At 34.8% G+C, this 7,857-nt stretch overlaps 1 protein-coding gene across 6 annotated transcripts in view; it reads left to right on the top strand.

Annotated features, from left to right (window-relative positions):
* Positions 1-1,354: 1,354 nt before the first annotated feature.
* Positions 1,355-7,857, top strand: part of myocd (myocardin) — a 166,423-nt gene continuing 159,920 nt past the window's right edge. For 3 of the 6 annotated variants that reach the window (XM_088599598.1, XM_088599597.1, XM_088599600.1), the window contains exon 1: positions 1,355-1,506. The gene's annotated coding sequence lies outside the window, so the exon portion shown is untranslated. The remainder of the gene's footprint in view (positions 1,507-7,857) is intronic. The other 3 variants (XM_088599599.1, XM_088599606.1, XM_088599595.1) reach the window with 1 other exon arrangement.

The following is a 7,857-nucleotide window of genomic DNA, read 5'->3' as shown; positions in this document are numbered from 1 at the left end:
TAATTTCTTTTGGGGATGTATATCACTTTATATTAATTCTTCTACATGTTAAAATACCTGTTTCTATTACAAATGCATGTTTTAAATAGTGTATTACACTTCCCAGACCTTCTTTTCTGATTTTAATAGCTATTGTAAAAGGAGAGGGTAAGTAACAATGCAGTTAAATAGCAAACAGATGTCTTCAAACATTAAAAACGTAGAAAGTACATCTAATAAGAATTCCAGAGCTATGATGAAGTTAAGAAACCCAGCTTTAATGTGTTATTGAATCTAACTTTATTTTGCATCATTATTGCTTAATATCCTTTCAGACCCTGCTTTATCAGTCAAACTGCTCATTTGTTAGCAGCTCTTATAAAGTTATTTAATAATGCTTACATGGCATTTGAGTACTTTCATTATACGCACTTTGATACCTCTCAGATCAGACCAAATTCAGACACATACATTAACCTCTATAATCCTAATTTCGCCAGTGTATTAATCTGATGATGAGACCTCTGACAGACTACAGTTTCTGCGAGCAGGTGCACGCTTGTTTCTTGCCACCTGTGATACTGTAGTTTTGAATGACAGATTGAATTATGAACGACCATGCTTCACCCTGCAACTATCTGCTATTGTCTTTACCAAATGCACAAGTAATGTCAGGAAGTCCTTCATTAAACTATGAATTTAAATTCAATACCCGTTTTCAGTAGGGCTTAGAGTAAAATGCATGTGTCTCTATTTCCGCAGCAAATTCCCTGGAATTATAAAGTGTAACATTGACACTACATCAAAATTAGATTTTTCTCTTTCCGGGGCATTAATTCATCACAACTCTGTTATGAAATGTAATGTAATGGAAGATTTATGCAGAATAACTTTAAGAGCAAAACGTAAGTAGTCTAATGTAAAACATTCTAGTAGCATAATCGTGTATACGTTTTCATCTGATGAAGTGCATATGGTCTCTCATACCAGTAATCACTCTCATTTCATTCTTAAACTTTATCATATGGAGCTGTCTTGGAAATGAGCTCTGCCTTAAAAAAGCATTATACTGTAGATTTCCTAATACGGACACTATCGCCACTGAACTGAAGGGACATAAAAACATATCGGTAACTCATAGAGTTAGTGCATAGAAATAAGATATGGACTTTGAAGAAATCTAGCTGACGCTATGTCAGAGATGTCATAAGGATTTCACTTCAAACAATATGTCAGACTGCGTAAATCTTGGTTTCAACTACTCCCACGGCATCCATGTAAACCTAGAAACAGTAGCATTGAATATTTCCCGAAGTCTGGCTGCTCCCGTGAATTGGATTCGGCTGTTTCCGTAAGCCGACAGCACAGGGCTCTTATAACTCGGCTCTTAAGGCACGGCAAGTTTACAGACTTGGAGAACCGTAATGAAGCAGTCTGTTAAATTCATAGGCTTCTCCGCTTCATCCCCAGCAGCTTCAGTACATTTCATCAGAGAGAAATAACACCCTGCGCCACAGCTACTTACAGGTATTTTATTACATTCTGTTCTTGGCTTCCAAAAACGCAACGTTAATTGAAGGAACTTGGCCAAAGGTTTATCGAAACAACGTACAATTCTAAGCTAATACTACCTGCTGTGCAGTGTATGCTAGCTCTCCACAAGAGGGGTCAATGCTCTTCATCTGTCTTCTAGTGTTTCTTTTCTGTTTTAATTAATCCAATTAATAAACCACTTCTTTTAAAACAACGTGGAAGTAATCAAAGCTTGCATGCACGAGTCGTTTCTCAAACAATTAGTATTAGGAGAAATGTGTTTGTGATTCAGCATAAATAGTTTTAATGTATTTTTCCATCTACAGCATTTGCTAGTGATTTTTTAATCCTTAAAATAAAAGTGGGGACCCCAGCTTTACACTGCAATCTTTCATTTGTGTAATCATTTTATATAATTAGAATAATTTGTATTCTTATGTAGTTTTACAGTGGTCATAACAAGTATGGTAAATATAGAATCCTATAAAGGATGATAGTAATTAAGCAAACTCAATACAATGTTTTAGATATAAAAAGAAGTTGACAAAACTAGTATAAGGTGAAACACTCCAGTCAATGGATTCTTCTGCTTTAATTCAGTAATGATGGTATTTTATTTTTATATTTTTTAGTTTTTCTACATTAAAAGAAGCTTGAATTGGCTTGGAAGCACTGCAGTGAACAAGCCTAATTGTACATGTTGTGATACTTTAACATTCAGGCCGTGCTGAAAGGAAGTTATGACTTCTAGACTACAACAAGCTTGTACTATCAAAACCCATCTTTCAGAGCAGTTTGCTACACTGCATTGCAAAGTTTTCTCCACTGTTTCCTTCCCTAAACATAACTTGTGCAAAATTCCCAAAGTATTCTTAAGCAATATATATCATACTACTGTAAATACAAAACAATTAACAATAAACAATAGTTCTATACAAACATCTTGAATACTTACAGATTATGCAATATTATGGTTATCACAACCTTACACTGGTTAACAATAACAAATACAATATAACATTAATCACTGTGGTATACCATGATTCAGATGAATCATGTACTGTTTATAACAGGCACAATAGTGTGAAAATTACCATGGTATGTTTTTGCAAGGACCCTTGAATGTTTTAAAGTTAAGTTAGTTGACAAGATTAGTCAAGATTTAGAGGCTGTGCAAGGAAATGATACCATGATTGCTCAGGTCAAACATGAATGAGGACTTGAAAGAATCCTTAGCAAATGCAGTTTCTGTCCATCGTTGCTCAGGAAACATAAAATAAAGGCAAGAGAAGCTAGCAAGGTTCTCCTTGTAATTCATCTAGACAACAGTGTTTTTACATTCCAATAATTCTGCTTTGCTGAATATTAAGCTGTTCTTAAAAGGCTATTTTTATTAACAAGGCAGCCAAATGTGTGTTAAGGAATGTTTTAACATAGAACAGTTATTTGCGTGTGTTGGGGGAGATTTTTTTGTCATTCATTATATTGAAATTAAACACCATGCATAAATGCAAACTATATGGACAAACTTTCCTTTTGTTAAAAACAACTTAGTGTGGAAGGATTGTTTTCCTTATATTAAAAATTCATTTTGAGAATCATCTCATCTTATCTTTCCTGGAGTCTTCACATCTTTTCTACAAGCAAAATAAATTTTGAACTTATTAATTGAACAAAGTGGATGCAGTTATTGTAGTAAATAGATCAACACTGTGAAGTGGCCACAAGGAGCATTGAAATTTGTAGGAAATAATAAGTATGTTTTTATTGGTAGGTCCTCAGCTGATTTTAATTTAATTTCTCCTACCAATTTCCAGATCAATCTCCAAGATTTATAAGAAAACAGCTGTATTTCATGGTGTGACCAATCTCACTTTACAGATCTGCCCAAGCAGGAATGTACCTGCTCACAAAAGAGAATTCTGTGCCCACTGGCAATGCTTTTTTTTTTAAAGTCTAGCCTATGTGACTCAAGATTCAGAGTCATTAATTTACTTGAATTACAGTATGTATTTGGATGATAACCTCCAATCCAAACAAAAAATACCTAAATGAAATACAGACCTTTTTTGCTATGTGTTGTTGCAGGCCAAAGTAGTGGTTGTTTCCTCCTGGGTGTTTCCGTGGGTCTACACATTCTGCAATGTGCATGATGTATAAAAAAGTATTACAAATACCTATCCTTATAATAGAGGGAGGTGTCTTTTGTGGCCTAGCAGGCTGCACTGAGGTGACCAACTTTTGAGAATTACCTACTGTATGACAGAGATGTTTTGGAGCATCCAATTAATATACAGTGACCTAATATATTTGAAACTGAATTTCAATATGGTGTGCTTTGTTTTTGCTTTGTTGTTTGCTTATTTCTGCTTTATTTTTGACCAAATTACATATTATATTTCTTTTTCACTGATTTACTTTGTAAAGTGTCACAGCCACAAACTTTGGAATAATTATATTCACATTTCCATATCAATACCCATAATCATTATCTAAATACTGTAAGGTAGATCTGATTTAGTGATAATTATGGTTCGTGAAACCATTCCTACATATTTTGCATCTTTAAGTCATTAAATCCACTAGATTCCCAAGATTTCTGCAGCCTGTAGTTACATAATTGAACCTTAAATTCAACTAATTTTAAATATTCAGTTTTCAAGTTATTCCTTTAGCGGTTTTACAAATAGAGGTTAATGTAGGGTGACTAAACTGGGAGGACTTTTGCTTATACTGGGGTAGCTTAAGCTCCCTCACACTTTCTGGAAGATCTGTCACTGGGTGTGGGGTATTGAGGACTAGAATTGAGACGTACTATACTGGGATGTCTTGCTTTAATGAAGAAGTACAGTATTAAAAACCTTATAAGATCTATCAATGCTATCTGCTTGTAAAGAAACTATGTTCAATGGTGCAAGGTTTGCACACTTCATTGCATTAGTCTCTTACTTTTCACAATTTCTATTACACTCCCAGAAAAAAATATATACCTAGATCTCACTAATTCTAACCACTTTAAAGCAGAAGTAACAGTTCAGCTGACAATCTCACAGTTCACATTTTGACTTCAGAATCTCTTATTTTCTTTTTCCAAGCTGAGGATTGTCTCTGTAAGAATGTGCAAACTAATCGCAAGCTCTCAGGTCATTAGAAAGAATGTCAACAGTGTCTTTTTCGGTAGCCCTGTGAAATTTCATAAGCTTTCATCAATTTGGAATAACTCCTCCTTACTCAGCCCTTTACCTGTCCGCCTTGGCTTACAGAAATTGTTCATATGCTTGGTGACATCATGATAACAATGGTCTGCACATATTTCAGGATCTATGGGAGACTCATTCCCTTAGAATTCTTATTTGTAAAGTACAGTATGTATCTCAGACTCCACTCTGCCATTAACATCAGAGTGCCATGGGATGCTGCTTCACTGTCTCACACAAACGTCACCGTGCTGATGGTTAACCAATGAACCACAAAAAGAGCTCTGAATCAGCATGTCATGTGAATACAGTACATGTGCGTGTTTGAGTGTAGTTTGTAATGGTCTTGCGGATGTAACCCCTTTTTGGTGGTACTGCTGGTCCCCTTTTAGAGAAGCCTGTGCAGTCCACAGTTCAGTTAATCCCACAGAGTTTAGACGTAGCACAGTCACTTTAATTCTTCTTCCACTTTACAGATCAATTTTCTTCAGTCAATCTCTGGAAGGGCAGAACAAGGTACACTACTCTCCACAACAGTGTTCCTTTTCTACTCAGTCATACCCTGGTGCACTTAACGTGCCTTAAAAAACAAATCTCTCAATCCTAACAAGTTCTTCATTTACATACTATCACTTCTACTAGTATCCTCACTGACATAGATTGCAAGCATGTTTGCTGTTGGGAAAACACAGCTGCCAAAAGACTAGACTTGTGCTGTCTCTACAGGAACCTACATAGACTTCTAGCCCTTGTCCTCCTAGCTACAGTACTAATATAATGTACACCTGATTACTGGTCCCAGGAATTGGTCAATTATCCAGAAAGCTAATCAAATGTGTTCTTTTCCACTTGTGGAATTTAATTCCCGCTGGATATGAATCAATCAATAAAGAGAAGTAGACATGGCAGATGGTAGTCCTGCTTGCAATTTTGTCTGGCATAATACTTTATCTTCCCCTAAAAATGGTGCATACAAGCTAATCTGTTTTAAGATTACACAGATGGCAGATGGCTGTTGTTCCCAACCCTCTATGTTAGAGATGCCCTGAGCAAATACATTACTACATTACATGTTGGGTATGTTTTGTAATACAATATTTTGGGGTATACAGTATCTAAAACCTTACTGTATGTGACTGTGCTACTGAATTTGCCAACTGCTCCTTCTCAATGACAGATCTCAAGCCTCTGCTATTAACGTTAATTTATGTAGTTGAAACTCTTATCCAAATTCACTTATAGAAATTACAGTTAGTTATTATTTTCTTTCAAATTGTGGTAGCCACTTATGCAGCTGTATTTTCTGAAGCAGTCTGGGTAAAGTAGCTTGTTCAAGGGTGCAACAGCAGCATCTTCAGGTGGGATAAAAATCTACAACCCTTTAGTCAATCTGCCCTGACCACTACTGCACACTATTGCTAACAGGTCTAATTTAAGACAAGAATCTCCTTTAGGCAACTGGGCAGAATGTACTGTACAGTAGATACCCTTAGATTACACTTAGTAGCATTTATTTGCAGAAACTGCTGGTCAGACTCTTTCTCTTAACTTCAAAACTTTGTTAAATTAATCTTCTTTTACATTTTTTTACTCTGTGAGATCCCACCTTCTACATGTTTTTTTTTGTTCTTTATGAAATATACATTAAAACATTTGCTCACAAAAAGAAGAGACAAATAGGCAATGTTAAGTAATATAGTGTGTATAAATAGAGAATAATACGTTTCAAAATAAGTGACCTATACATCTGCAACTGTATATGTAGCGCAAGATTAAAAATATGTGTACATGTTTTATAGGAACAGAAACATAATCTCTATCAACAGATCAAGAAAGAAATAATTGCATTTGCAATCAGACTTTAAAAATAAAATTATTTTTTGTTTATAACCTTCTGAGTATGGGCAATTTTGTTTTAATCAGGTGAATAAACAGTCCACCTATTCCTTCTTAATCAAAACTGTCTGTAAAAGCACATCTTTATTTTTCTGTTTTTATTTACATAATTGAACAGAGTTCATGTTATCGGTATGTTACCCAGTGGTTTTATTACAAGGGAAGAAGGGAAGAGCTGACTAAGTACTGAAAATGATGATAAGCTACAATGACAGGCTAAGAGGAAGAAAAAGTATCTTGTCTGCGATAGTGGTACTGGATTCTAAATATAAACGGGAATTACTTACGGAAGTAGTCATAGCATAAAACAAGGCAAGAACAAAAATAAATTACGCTAGCAATACCCTTCTTTATCTACCCCAAAAGCATTTCCATAGTAACCAAGAGGCACCACAATTCTGTATTCCCTGGGATATATTTTCATGTTTATTTGCTTGGTTGTTTTCAAGAGATAGCAATGGTCACTTGTCCTCAAGGGACTTATTATTTGATATGTTGACCAAAAAAAAAATTCCATGAAGCTGAAGTAATTATACCATTTACTGTTCCCCCAAAACACAATGCATCTGAGAACAGCTGCATTAAGGCTGAGGTTTATGTTGCTGGAAAGTCATTTTAAATCCCGAGAAAGATTTTTTTAGACATATTGGGATTGAGATTTCACTCTGTTACCATAAATATTATTTCTATTACCCAGATAACAATACTGTACAAAAGATTGAAAATGAATAAGTGTAGAGGGAGGATCAGACAATTTTATTAGCCTACAGTTAATGTGAGTGTGTTATTTCAACCTTTTAAGCTGAAGTCATAAGTGTGGAACTTATATTTATGCAAATTAAAATAGAACATAAAAACAACATAGAAATACAAGTAATTAATATCTTCTTGTTAAGCATTACATCACTTATGGTAAAACAGTGTAACAAATATCCTGGAACTCAATGCACAATTCATAAAAAAAACCATTTAGCCTAAAATAGCTTCAATAATAATAAATAATAATAGCACAATAATAAAGCATCTTTTTGAGTGCTCCACAGATCTGTTTAGGTTTAATGTATATTTTTCATCTCGTTGATGGTATTCTTGGAGTCACTGTTGTGTTGTTTGAGCAAAGTGGGCGGAATGCCCTCCTTTCCTTAGTAACATTTTTTACGTTCTCATGGAAGATGAATCCTTACCAAGTGAGATGCATTTCTAAGAGAATGAAGTCTGTCTATACTTGTTTATTGTCAGTATACCAGTGAGT

This window comes from Lepisosteus platostomus, chromosome 11, assembly GCF_059453375.1.
Source record: "Lepisosteus platostomus isolate fLepPlt1 chromosome 11, fLepPlt1.hap1, whole genome shotgun sequence".
Taxonomy (NCBI): domain Eukaryota; kingdom Metazoa; phylum Chordata; class Actinopteri; order Semionotiformes; family Lepisosteidae; genus Lepisosteus; species Lepisosteus platostomus.
This window is presented reverse-complemented; position numbering and strand designations above follow the sequence as displayed.